Below are 14,659 nucleotides of genomic sequence, written 5' to 3' on the forward strand. Positions count from 1 at the left end.
TCGAGACCAGCCTGGCCAACATAATGAGTCCTTGTCTCTTACAAAAAAAAAAAAAATTCATGAGCCAGGAGATAACATAAAAGTGATATTTTAGAAATATGCATTTATAAGTAGTGTGGTAGGATCTATGTCTCAGCTGGATATCACCTCTTCAGACAGGACTTCCCTAACCACCCTGAATCTAAGATAGCAGCACTCCCTCCTCCTCTCTAATGCCTTACCCTCTATCATTTTTCTTATGGCATTTATGAGTCTGCAATTACCTTGCTTATTAATATGTTCACTTTTTTACTGGCTCCCTCCACTAGAATATATGCTTCATGAGAAAAGAAATATTATCTGTCTTACTACTGCTATATCTCAGCACCCAGAATGTGCCTAGCACATAGAAGGCATTGGATCTGTTTGTTGAATGAAATATAGTAGGAACCGGAAGTAGAGAAACTAAGAAATTATTGGAATAATTTCAACATTAGGACATAAAGATCTGGACAGGAATAATGATAGCAATGGAAACAGAAGGAACGAATAAGAAAAATTGAAAACCAAATACATCATGTTCTCACTTGTAAGTGGGAGCTAAATGGTGAGAACACATGGACGCATAAGAGGGGAACAACACACACTAGGGTCTATCCGAGGGTGGAAGAAGGGAGAGGATCAGGAAAAATAACTAATAGGTACTAGGCTTAATACCTGGATGATGAAATGATCTGTACAACAAACCCCCATAACACAAGTTTACCTATGTAACCTGCACATGTACCCCTGAACTTAAAAGTATTTTAAAAATTACAAAGAAGGATGATTTTTGACATATTAGAGGGCATAATAAGAAGCAGGCAATAAGAATGATACCAAGATTTCCAAACTGGGTGATTGATATAGTGACAGTATTGTCATTGAAGGTATCTGCCTTCATTTCCTTCAATAACTTTTTATGACCAGATTTAGAACAAACAGTGGCTGGCATATACTGATAGGCAGTAAATATCTGAATGAATGAAATAAAATGGGGGAAGTCAGAAGGTTACATGTAAGATACGTTATATGTTTAAAGTAGCAATAGAACATCTAAGCAGATGGAGAGGAAGGCTAAAATTCTAGAAAGAATAAAGGGCCTTGGGATTTACAACATTCAACAGAAAAGCTGCAGCCCTAGAGATAGGCAAACAGCAGGATTATGGTTTTAAGAAAGACACAAAGACACGCCTATAGTCCCAGCTACCCAGGATGCTGAAGCAGGAGAATCGCTTGAACCTGGGAGGCGGAGGTTACAGTGAGCTAAGATCGCGCTACTGCACTCCAGCCTGGGCAACAGATTGAGACTCTATCTCCAAAAAACAAACAAACAAACAAAAAAGGTAAGTAAAGACATTTCGTTCCAAGAAGGGAAGAGATAGCTACGAATATTACATGCTTCAAAAAACTGAAGAAAATGGGGTCTAGGTAAGAACTTTGGATTTAGAGATTTAGAGGACATGATCTGGGAAAGAACAATTTAAATACAGTAATGAACTGAAAGTCATATTACAAAAGGTATGAAGAATGAGTGGACAGTGAGATAAATTTCACCCACAGAGCTAACGAGAAGAGGGGCACTGTGGTGATCTGAGGTGGAGTCATTTAAGGGAAGCTTAGCTTGCCTTGTTTTGTTTTTTTATGAATACAGAAGCATAGTTTAGAGAGAGAGCAGAAAGATCCATAGCCTAAGACAATTGTCAATTTTTAATGTGCACAAGAATAACATGGGAATGTTGTTTAAAATGCAGATTGCTAGCACCACTTACAGAGAATCCTTAGCAGGTCTGCAGAGCAGGACATTTTTTAACAAATAACCCTCATCACCACCAACCCCCAACCTGCACCCAGGAGATTCTGACATAGTTAAGTATTTAGACCGTAATTTGACTAACACTGCTTCAGGGAGTAATTGAAGTAAAAATAAATGAGTGAGAAGGGAATTTGATTTTTAAAAACCAAAGTAAAGGGTTAAGCTTCAGGAAAGAGAAGAAGTTCATCTTCTTTGTTTTTTAATTTTAACTTTAATTTTTTTTTATTTTTTATTTTGGAGACAGGGCCTCACTTTGTTGCCCAGGCTGGGCAGTTGCTCAGTCATGGCTCACTGCAGCCTTGAACTGGGCTCCAGCATTCCTCCCACCCCATACTCCTTAGTAGCTGGGACTACAGGCACATACCACCATGCCTGCCTACTTTTTTTCTGTTTTTATTTTTGTAGAGACAAGGTCTCACTATGTTTATTGCCCAGCTTGGTCTTGAACTCCTAGCCTCGAGCGATCCTCCCACCTTGACTTCGCAAAGTGCTAGGATAACAGGTGTGAGCCACTATGCCTATTCATCTTCTTTAAAACAAACGGAAAAAGAAGATGGTATAAGAGAAATTTTGAGATGTTCAGAACTGAGTTTCCAGGAGATTTTCAGGTGGAGGAGGGCAAATAAGGTTTGCTTCATTTGTATGACCTTGATTTTTTCCTTTGAGTGGGAAGAAAGGTTATCTACTTTGGGCAGATATGAGAGAACTAAGAGTGTGAAGAGGTTTGGAACAGCTGCTGTGGGGGCTGCAACAGTCAACAAAGGATGAACATAAGCATCGCTGAGCAGCATTAGGGTTCTGCTAAGTAGGTGGCATATGAGTTTTTGGTGGACCTGGTCGGCAGTTATTTGACACTTTTCTAGGCAAGGAATAGTTCTAAAAACATGTATCTTCTAATAATTCATCCTGGCTCCATCACCTGGAGTTTACTTAAACCTTTTTGGATGCTTTCAGCCTACGCCATTTCCTACAATAATGAACTTTATATATTTACTGTATAAAGTATCTAAAAGTTACCTTTCAACTCAAAAGATACTTCCTTTGATTTGCTAGAACATATTTACATTTGTTCTCTCCATACTGTTTAAATTTTTCTGGATTTGATTACAAGACATGTAATGCTTGCCGTCATTTCACCAACTATTATTTCTAAGACCAGCCCTATTGTAGGCATATATTTTCACATGGGCACCAGAAGTTACCACCCAGTGCTCTATTACCATAGTTGTCACCAAGTGAATTCAGTACTCTGGGTTAGGGCAAAGGAAACCAACCTGCTGAGTTTTCTCCAGGCTCGCAAAAACGGGAGTCAGTTCAGATGAAGAGGGGGTGAAGCACCTGGGTACTGTGCTGTTATTCTACTCTTAATATATGCAACAACTCTGAGATAGATAATGGAATCTCCCCATTTACAATGGAGAAACTGAAGCTCACGTGCCTGAAGTGCTTCAGGTCATAGAGGAAAGAAGCTGGAGAGCTGAAAGTCACACCCACATCTGTCTTATTCCATACCCCATACTCCTTTTTATATCATGCTGCATTTGGTGGGATACTATCCAGGCACTTCTATTTTTATGCATAAATTAACAGTGGGACTATTGACTAATTAACAATTTATAATTGGAAGCAACTTCTTACCCTGTAAAGATCAACAATTAAATACATGCAGCATTGAGAATTTAACATATGGAAAATTTTTCATCTGTTTCTGTGATCTTTTAACTGTCTTAGGCCATTAGGTTGCTAGCATGACACATAGAAACTATATTCTTCATGAGGACAGATAAGCATTATGAATAGCAGGCATTTTAAAGTTTTCTGCTTTTTTTCATTAAATTCTGATGGTACCAGTCTTTTAGTCACAGCAGTACATTTCCATTTCTGACATAACTATCATTTGACATATATAGGGATTATTTTTCCTTAAATATGTATCTTTACATTGCTCACATGGATGGTTATCTTATCGTCTGACTATTCACACACTCTTGCCTCATCTTCCTATATTTTATCAATGAATATTTATTGAGCACCTCTTTTATTCTAGCCATTTTGCTAGGTATCCCAAGGAAAGCCTACTGTGTTCTGAAAAATTGGAATTCATTAATTAAACAGACTAACATACTATACTTTTCCATCCAGAGAAATGCAAAATTATATCTTGATTCAAGACAAAATAGTTTGTCCCTCCCAGCCATAGAGAAAGCTGAGTTGTTACTTTTAGATCTTAGGTACAGAATCTGATAAAGTCTAGGTGGTTCTGTATACCAGCAGTTCAATTTATAATCATGGAGGCTTGCCTTAAATATATGATCAGTTTAGGTAGGTTTGAGAAATTCTGAAGTGTCAATTATGTTGTATTAGTGCATTTTCATGTTGCTGATAAAGATATACCCAAGACTGGGTAATTTATAAAGAAAGAGAGGTTTAATGGGCTCACAGTTCCACGTTGACTGGGGAGGCCTCACAATCATGGCAGAAGGTGAAAGGCATGTCTTACATGGCTGCAGGCAAGAGAGAATGAGAGAGCCAAGGGAAAGGGGAAACTCCTTATAAAACCATCAGATCTCATGAGACTTATTCACTACCATGAGAACAGTATGGGAGGAAACCCCCCACCCCCATGATTCAATTATCTCCCACCAGGTCCCTCCCACAACACGTGGGAATTATAGGAGCTTCAATTCAAGATGAGATTTGGGTGGGGATAGAGCCAAACCATACCATATATAAAAATAGTATAGATAGCAGGAGAATGGCGTGAACCCAGGAGGCGGAGCTTGCAGTGAGCCGAGGTCGCGCCACTGCACTCCAGCCTGGGCGACAGAGCGAGACTCCGTCTCAAAAAAAAAAAAAAAAAAAAGTATAGATAATAGTTATATGGAGTACTACCTACTGAAGGAATACATGTTTACCTGTTCCCCCAAGTTAGGTAGCCAGAAGTGTTGTGTTTGCATTGTTGGCACAACCCGTCAACATTAATAATAACTAATTTATTAAGTACTTCTGTGTGCTGGGGATTGTTCCTAAGCTTCCTGCAAGAATAAGTTTATTTAATCTTCCTAAGAATCTTGTGAAGTGGATACAGTTGAACATCCCAAATCCAAAATGCTCCAGAATCCAAAACTTTTTGAGCACTGACATGATGCTCAAAGGAAATGCTCACTGAAGCATTTTGGATTTTTGGATTGGGGATGCTCAACCGTAAGTATAATTAATGCAGATATTCTAAAATCTGAAAAATCCTGATATCTGAAACACTTCTGGTCCAATCATTTTGGATACGGGATACTCAACCTGTACTACTTACTATCTCCATTTCACAGATGAAGAAAGTAAGGTAGGGAAAAAGATAAGTAACTTGCCCAAGGTTACAGAGCTGGTAAGTGGCAGAGCCCCAGGCAGCCTTGCTGTATAGCTTACTGTCTCCTAACCACTATTCTGTGCTACTTTTCATGGGCCCTCATGTTAAGAATAACTTTTCAGTTTAGCAAATTCTTTTGCATTATATGATGAGCTTACATATAATAGCAATAATAGACCAGATGCAGTGGCTCACACATGTAATCCCAACACTTTGGGAGACCAGGGTGGGCAGATTGCTTGAGTTCATGTGTTCAAGACCAGCCTGGGCAACATAGCAAAACCCCAACTCTACAAAAAATACCAAAAAAAAAAAAAATCAGCCAGGCATGGTGGTACATGCCTGTAGTCCCAGCTACTCCAGGAGGCTGAGGTGGGAGGATCACTTGAGCCCAGGAGGTGGAGGTTGCAGTGAGCCAAGATCGTGCCACTGCACTCCAGCCTGGGCAATAGAACCAGACTTTGTCTCAAAAAAAAAAGAAAGCAATAATGTAACTAGGTGAAAGGAAAGATTCAGTTCTTCTCTATAGTTTCTTATACACAATCAAGATTCTAACATGTTCATAGTTAATTCATAGTGTAAAGTTTGGGTATTTTAGAAAAATGTGATGTTTTCTGATGTGACTTTACAGGAGTGGGAAAGGCATAGAAAGGCAGCGCTGGAGCTAGATCACCATAGTCTTTATAAATGTATTGTGTTATCAATGTTGGCTCTGGGCCTTGATGGGTAGTAAAATAGGAACTGAGAAAAATGATTAGGTATTGGATCCGGAAAATAAAAATTTGCCTTTTGCATTTCTTAAAAAGATTTCCTATGCTAAAAGGGTGGCAGTAAGTTTAAAAAGGCTTTAGTTACTGTTTTAAAAAAATAGTTGTATAGTATATTTCATTTACTCAATAGCCACATGTGGATTTTTGGATTTGGGATGCTCAACTGTAAGTATAATTAATGCATATAATATATGGATCATTATTAATCACTTATTAATATCCATAAAATATCCTAAAATACTTATGGATAATTCATGGGGAAAAACTGCAAGTCTTTTTGAATGAATTCAGGTGTCAGTAGTAACTCATTTTGATTTCTTTAATTCTCTTTGGGGGCCTTGTCAAGAAAAATTTGAGTTAAGAGATATTTAAATGGCCATATCATCACCATGAAAACAGGCAGCTGAGGAATGTGGGATTTGAGTGCACAGGAGAGCTAAAGGGACACTTCAACCCCTATTAATGACTTTATTGCTCTATTTAAAGGTTAGAGCTATTGTTCTGGCCAACATAGTTCCTTTTTGTTTTTTAAACTTTAGTAATACAGTCGATTCTCATGTGGTAGTTATGTTCTATAAAGTCACTGCGAACACTGAATTAGTGAATACTGGATCATTGCCCCTGGGGAAAATAAACAGGGTTAGGTTCCTGCAGGTCACGTTTCATCAACTGATCAATACATAACTTTGTTGTATGTCTCTGTTTTAGGACATATTATTTAATATATATTGATTCAATTACATTAATATTATATGTTAATAATCCTGTACAGTAATATATGTCAACAGTATTGTGCCAGAAGCACTGCAACTCATGCCTGAACGAAGTTTCCCTAACACACATATTTTCTCTGAAAGGGAAAATCCTTCTTGCACTTAGAAACACTAGACGGCACTTCAGCACTATAATTGGGACCATTTTAAACAGTGAAATCATCAATAAAAGGCACAAAAATGTGAAAGACATAGCGCTGAAGAGACCACAGAAAAGACATGCACTTACTATAGGAGAACTGAGACAACAGAGCATTGCCATGCTAAGCTGCATATGGGAACATGGCTGTCATGTGACTCAAATTTTTTTTTCCATTCTACACGTGGATTATGTCCTCAGATGACCACAAAAGTGCCACAACTATTGATTTGGAGCTTGCAGATAAATTTTAGTGAGTAGGCATATTCACAAGTATGGAAACCCTGAATAATGAGGATCGACTATATATTAATGCATTCTACATTTTAAAATGAAGAGTTAAAATATAGTACTCACTCATCCCTACCTTTCTCACCCCCTCCTGGCATCTTTCCTTTCCAGAACTACTATCAGTTTTCTATATATTTATAAATATGTGGACTTACAGAAATATATATAATTTTTTAATAAATGGATCTCATCATATATACTGTTCTGTGGTTTGCTTTTTTCTCAATGTGTTAGAGATCTTTCCACATCAATATGCACAGAATTATTTCCTTTTAGTATTCTATACTGTTTGTGCACCATAATTTAACCATTCCTGTCTTGATAGATATTTAGGTTTTTCACTGTTATAGGTAATAGTGCAGTGAACATCTTTGTACCTGTTTTTTTTTTTTTTTCCCTACGTGCAGGTTTTTCTCTGGGTTGCATATGTAAAAATGAAATTGCTAAGCAGAAAGGTATATGCACTTGAAGTTTTCTTAGAAAGGCAGTTGTGTCAGGTCCTCTGGGAAGCTGACACTGAGACAGAATTAGGACTGCAAATAGTTCACTGAGTACCTGTGAAAGATAGGCAGTCAGAAGCTGAAGGAAGGGAAAGAGCTTAGACTCTGATTTACATCTAACAGTTACAGCCTATTCAGTGGGGCACTCTGGGGTGAAGATTGCCTGTTAGAAGGATAGTACTACCAGTTGGATAGAAATAGCCAGGCCCTGGTACTCCCACGTATTCAGTTATTGACCTGGGACTGCCAGGGAAGAAAGTGGCCTGATCTTGAAAGATGAGGGAGTTAAGTCCTAAAGGTACATCAGAACTGAACTGCGAGGTGTCTTCAAGGGAGATCTGAGCAGTGTACCTCCATGGTTGCTACTGCAGTGTAGGACTGTATAGCATAGCAAATACCACAGATTCTAGAGCCAAATTCCCAAATCCAACATCTTTGTGTAAGAAAGATGTTACACTACATATCTGTGTGCCTCAGGTTCTTTATCTGTACATCTGTCAAATGGAGAAATGACAGTACCTCCCTCATAGGGTTGTGAACGATTAAATGAGCTGCTGTATACAAAGGACTTAGGATAGTATCTGGGATATGTTAACACTGTATAATAGTTAACTGATGCTGCTGCTGCAACATCAACATCAACCCAAAAGGTGCACCAGTTTTTCTTCCAACCTTTTCAACAATGTGTAAAAGTATATTCATTTCTCCATATCTTTTCCAGTGCTGGATAGCATAAATCTTTTTAGCTTTTGACAATTTGATGGCCCCCAAAATGGTATTTTGTCTTAATTTGCATTTCTTTATTAAGTTGAACATCTTTTCATGTTGCTGGCCACATATTTAATCTTTTGAGGTTTTACGTTTTTTCTTATTAATGTTTGGTACCTATTCATGTATTCCAGATATTGTTATATAGTTGTAAATATTTTCTCCCAGTCTCACGTTGTTTTTCAAATTTATTTTTCATTATTATTTATGGTTTCTTTTGACAAAGATGTTTAAAACTTTGTGGATCATTTTTTTTCTTTATGGGTTCAGGGTTTTTCTTACATTGAAAAGACTTTCCTACTCCACGTTTATAGTTCTCTTTTTTATATTTAGCTTTGTAAAGCATCTTGAATTTATTTTTGTTCATAATTTGAAGTAAGTATCTAGCTTTATGTTTTCCTCTCTATAACCGGTTGCCCCCGTGTTCTTCATTAACTAGCCCTTTTTCTCCCCTGATATTTCTTGATGCTATCTCTGCCGTATTCTAAATTCCTATATATATACTGGGTGGGAGGATATTAACATTTTTAAAGATTTTAATATGTGTTGCCAAATTGCGCTGAGGAAATACATGTAGAAATTTATGTTTTTACTGGAGAGTATTTTGTTGCGCTCCCCAACCTGTTTTTCTTGCTGTTGTTTTTAGTTTTTGCCACCTTAATAGTCAAAATATAGAAGTTTTCTTGGTTTGCTTTAAAAAGACAAACTAGGATCTCATTCTGCAGCCCAGGCTGAAGTGATATCGCACGATCATGGCTCACTATAACCTTAATCTCCTAGGCTCAAGTGACCCTCTTGCCTCAGCCTTCCGAGTAACTGAGATTACTCGGAATCTCAGTCTTACATGGCGGCCACCATGCCTGGCTAATTAAAAATCCTTTTATAGAGAAGGGTCTTGCTATGTCACCCACGCTGGTGGTTTTCATTTCTTTGGTTACTAGAAAGACTGAATTTTTAAAAATGTATATACTTTTGATGTTCTATATGCCATCTTATATGAATTGCTTGTTCATATTTTTCTCCATTTTTCAATTTTGATTTTAGGTTTCATGTTGATTTGAAAGGTATCACATATAAAGACTATTACCCCTTCATGTGTATTGCACAGAGGTTATTGTTTACCTTTAAATTATAGTTATGGTATTTTTCTTTATAGTCTGACTTTGTATGTATACCTAGAAAAGTTTTCCCTATTCCTAAGACCACAAAGCCAACTAGAATATTTTCCTTTTTATGATTTTTATTTTTATATTAATTTGCCATCTTATTTTGTTGCATGGTAATAAGTAGGAATCTTAATTATTTTATAAACATTAAGCCAGTTACCTAAAACAGTTTACTGAATAATCCATTCTTTCCTCTGATTTGTAATGCCATCTTATATATCCTAGCTGTCTTGGGGTGTTTGATTCCGTATTGTTGATTGATGTATCTATTCCTTCACCATTACTACACACTCTTCATTATCGTGGCTGTTGTATCCATGCCGTGGTTGGAGAGCTCACCTTGGAAAGTAAGCACTCTGTGGAAGTATCATTTCAAAACTGACTTTAATTTTGGAAATTAAAAGGAAAACCCTTCTTAAACTAGAGTAAGTGGAGTGAATTGACTTGGATCCTGCCTGGGCTCCTCTGTCAACATTCTGTTTTGTAGTCTTTAAATAACATACTTGATTAGTTCCATTGGACATAAGGCAATGGCTGCTCTTAAGCTATTCTAAAGCTAGAGACAGAACTGTACAAAAGAATTGTCAGCACCAAGTACTTTAAAATATTAAACTAAAAAAATTAGTTCCAATGTTTTAGAGACACCTTTCAGGTTAAATACAATTGGTTAGGTCTGATCATTTCTATGAATAGAAGGAAGTATTGAAGGTAAACCTGTTTCTAGAGCAGAGATTCTCAACTAGGGACAGTTTTGGCCACTCCATCTCCCAGGGACATTTGACAATGTCTCAAGACATGTTGATTATCACAGCTGTTAGAGGGAGAGAGTGCTACTGACTTCTAGTGAGTAGAGGCCAGGGATGCTACTACACATCCTACAGTGCCCAAGACAACCCCAGCAACAAGTAATTATTTGCTCCAAAATGTTAGTAGTGGGCCAGTTGTGGTGGCTTGTGTCTTTAATCCCAGCTACTTGGGAGGCTGAGGCAGGAGGATCACTTGAGGCCACGGGTTTGAAACCATCATAGGGGGACACCATCTCTTTAAAAAAATTTTTTTAAGTAGATGGATGTGGTGGTACATGCCTGTGTCAGGATTGTCTAAGTCTTAGATACTTGGGAGGATGAGGTAGGAGGATCACTTGAGCCCAGAAGTTTGAGGCTGCAGTGAGCTATGATCCAGCCTGGGTGACAAAGTGAGACTCTGTCTCTTAAGAAAACAAAAACAAAAACAAAAAAAGTTAGTACTGCTGAGGTTGAGAAACCTACTGTAGAGAAAACTCAAAGTGAGAGTTCATTTTTTAGTGCAGTCCAGTCTGACAACCGCTGTGTTTAATATATGCACAAGTAATTTACTATTGGAGTAAGAGAAGACCTTTCCAAAAGTATGGTACAAAACCTAGAAGCTGTAAAAGACATGATTATTAAATTTGACTCTATGGCCAGGTGCAATGGCTCATACCTGTAATCCCGGCACTTTGGGAGGCCAAGACAGGTGAGTCACTTGAGGTCAGGAATTCAAGACCAGCCTGGCAACATGTTGAAACCCCATCTCTAATAAAAAATACAAAAATTAGCCGAGCATGGTGGTGCACACTTGTAATCCCAGCTATTCAGGAGGCCAAGGCAGGAGGATCACTTGAACCTGGGAGGTAGAGGTTGCAGTGAGCCGAGATAGTGCCTGCACTCCAGCCTGGGCGACAGAGCAAGACTCCATCTCCAAAAAAAAAAAAAAAAAATTGACTCTACATAAAAATAAAATTTCTACCTACAAAAAAAAATCTACCATAAACAAAAAAAAGTAACAAACTAGGCTAAAATATCAATAGGTCAAACCACAGACAAATGGCTAATTTCCTTAATATTTAAAGAGTTCTTGTACTTCATTAAGGGAAGTACCAACAACAGTTCCATGCCCCTTCCCCCATACCTCACCCTACACATCTCTTCATCTATATCCTTTGCAGTATGCTTTACATTAATAAATCAGTAAGCATAAGTGATTCACTGAGTTGTGTGACTTGTTACAGCAAGTTAATTGAACCCAAAAAGGGGATCGTGGGAACCCCAACTTGAAGCCAGTCAGAAGTTTTGGAGGCCCCGGCTTGTGACTGACTGGTGTCTGCGATGGGATGGGTGGCAGTCTTGGGGACTGAGCCATCAACCCATGGGATCTGATACTATCTCCAGGTAGACAGTGTCAGAATTGAATTGGAGGACACCTGGCTGGTGTCCACTGCTTGGTGTGTGGGGGAGAAACCCCACGCATTTGGTCACAAAAGCCTTCTGTGTTGCTGTGGTGTGACAGAAAAAAACATGGTTTGAGTTTTTTTCCTATATATGTGTTGAATAATTTGGCAATATCGGTGAACATTTTAAATGCATATACTCTTTAACCCAGAAATTTTATTTCTAGGAATTTATTCTACGGACATAGTTTCATGTGTGAAATGAATTTCATAACGATAAATTAGGCTGTCCATTGTTATTGTTTGAAATAACAGAAGACTGGAAATCATCCATTAAAGGGAAATATTGGAGAGTTGCCTCAATAGACAACTGTACAAATACAGTATATCTATATGCTAGAATACTATGAAGCCCTTTAGACAGGATGAGGCAGCCCTGTATATGCTAATATGTAAGATTCTCTATTATATGTTATTAAGTAAAATTACCAGGCACAGACAGTACCAGGTGTTGGCAGGAATATGTAGAGCAAGTGGGACCCTTACACACTGCTGGGAGAAAAGTGAATTCGGACATAACCCCTTTGGAAAACAATTTGGTATTATCTAATAAATTTAAAGATGTGTATGAACCTTATAACCTAGCAGTTTTACTTATTAACAGATTCTAGAGGAATTCTTGCTCATTTCCCCAGGTGACAGAAATGTTCATAGTGCCATTTATAAGAAAACAAAACAGCAACAAACTTCTAGAAATCTGTGACCAGAGTAGAATAAATAAATGTTGAGAACACTATACAGCCATGAAAAATAAATAAATTATAACAATCTGAATCTTAAACAGTCATGTTGAGCAAGAGAAACAAACTGTGGAAACATACATATAATAAGATTGGATTCCATTTATATGAAGTTTAATATAATTCATTAAACTATATGAAACATAAAACTAAACATGTTGTTTAGGGGGAAAAAAAATTGTAAAACTACAAGCAAGGAATTAATAAGCACAAAATCAAGGAGAGTGGTTACCTCAGGAGAGAAAACGAGATTAGAGAGGGCACACGGGGGATTCAAAAAGTAATAGTAATATTCTTTCATCTTTTTTTTTTTTTTTTTTTTTGAGACGGAGTCTCACTCTGTTGCCCAGGCTGGAGTACAGTGGCTTGATCTCTGCTCACTATAACCTCCACTTCACAGGTTCAAGCGATTCTCTTGCCTCAGCCTCCCAAGTAGCTGGTACCACCGGCACCCGCCACCACGCCCAGCTAATTTTTTTATTTTTTATATTTTTTTTTATTTTTAGTAGAGATGGGGTTTTGTCATGTTGGCCTGGCTGGTCTCCAGCTCCTGACCTCAAGTGATCCACCCACCTCTGCCTCCCAAAGTGCTGGGATTACAGCCATGAGCCACCGCACACCCAGCCTATTCTTTCTTCTTATACTGGCATGTGGATGCATGGGAGTTCATGATATGATAGTTTTGTTTAACCTTATGTAATTTTAGAAATATTTTATATTTACTAATTATTAAAAATAAGTTTTGGAAAGTAGGTATTGAACATTATATATGTTACTGTGACTGCATGGGTCATTTAAAAAATTATACACAGACACACTCATGCTTTTGTATATGCATACATTATCCCTCCTGTAAAGATACACAAGAAGTGGTGGTTGCAGCCAGGCACAGTGGCGCACGCCTGTAATCCCAGCACTTTGGGATGCCAAGACAGGCAAATACTTGAGGTCAGGAGTTCGAGACCGGCCTGGCCAACATGGTGAAACCCTGTCTCTACTAAAAATACAAACATTAGCTGGGTGTAGTGGCGGGCACCTGTAATCCCAGCTACTCAGGAGCCTGAGGCAGAAGAATCACTTGAACCCGGGAGGCGGAGGTTGCAGTGATCTGATATCATGCCACTGCACTCCAGCCTGGGCAACAGAGGGAGACTCCGTCTCAAAAAAAAGAAGTGGTTATTGCTTCAAGGAAAAGAAACAGAGTAGTTGGAGGCCCATTGTTGAAAGGAAATGTACTTACCACTTTATGCTATACCCTTTTTGTCTTTGAATTTTTGTAGCAAATGTATATAGTACATATTCAAATTTTAGTTTTAAAAATGTGTGTATAGAGAGAAAGGAAAGTCATTTATCATTTGCGAGAGACGGGTGGGGAAATTCCAGTATCATTTCTAACCTTGGCGACTTTGCAGGCTTTGCCAAACCATATAAGAAATAAAAAGAGGACACTTTGTTGTTGTTTCATTTTGAGCCAAAGTGTCCCTCTGTTGCCCAGGCTAGAGTCCAGTGGTGGGATCTTAGCTCACTGCAGTCTCGATCCCCAGGGCTTAGGTCATCTTTGTGCCTTAGCCTCCCCAGTAACTGGGACTACAGGCACATGCCACCACACTTAGCTAATTTTTAAGTTTTCTGCAAAGACAGGGTCTCACTCTGTTGCCCAGGCTAGTCTTGAACACCTGGGCTCCTTCCTTGGCCTCCCAAAGTGCTGGACATACAGGCATGAGCCACCACACCCAGCCAGGAAGACAAATTTTTGTTGAGTGGGTATTTCACCTCTCATGCCAATTTTTCCTTGAAAGTTAGATTCCATGGAATATAATTTATCAAATATAAATGATACTCTACTCTCAGCCCTTATCCAAAGCCTTACCAACCTTACCTCTCTCTTTATATTGTTTACTAAGGAGTCTCTGGAATTTTGTTCATGTTTTTTAACATCTTTTTGAGGAAAAATAACTTTCTTAATTCTCTTCATAAGTTCTGTTCAACTCTTAGTAATCAGTACTTAGAGCAATGCTGCACAATTTAAATGCATAAGCATCTCACCAAAACCTTTATTCAGGCCC

At 38.2% G+C, this 14,659-nt stretch overlaps 1 protein-coding gene and 1 long non-coding RNA gene across 3 annotated transcripts in view; one reads left to right on the forward strand and one right to left on the reverse strand.

The window, feature by feature from the left end:
- MOSMO (modulator of smoothened) overlaps positions 1 to 14,659 on the forward strand; it is a 76,225-nt gene that overhangs the window by 32,313 nt on the left and 29,253 nt on the right. The gene's annotated exons all lie outside the window — the stretch shown is intronic.
- The window catches only part of LOC131383816 (uncharacterized), a 51,932-nt gene that overhangs the window by 765 nt on the left and 36,508 nt on the right, over positions 1 to 14,659 (reverse strand). The window lies entirely within an intron of this gene.

Source organism: Hylobates moloch, unplaced genomic scaffold, assembly GCF_009828535.3.
Source record: "Hylobates moloch isolate HMO894 unplaced genomic scaffold, HMol_V3 SCAFFOLD_6, whole genome shotgun sequence".
NCBI classification, from domain to species: Eukaryota; Metazoa; Chordata; class Mammalia; order Primates; family Hylobatidae; genus Hylobates; species Hylobates moloch.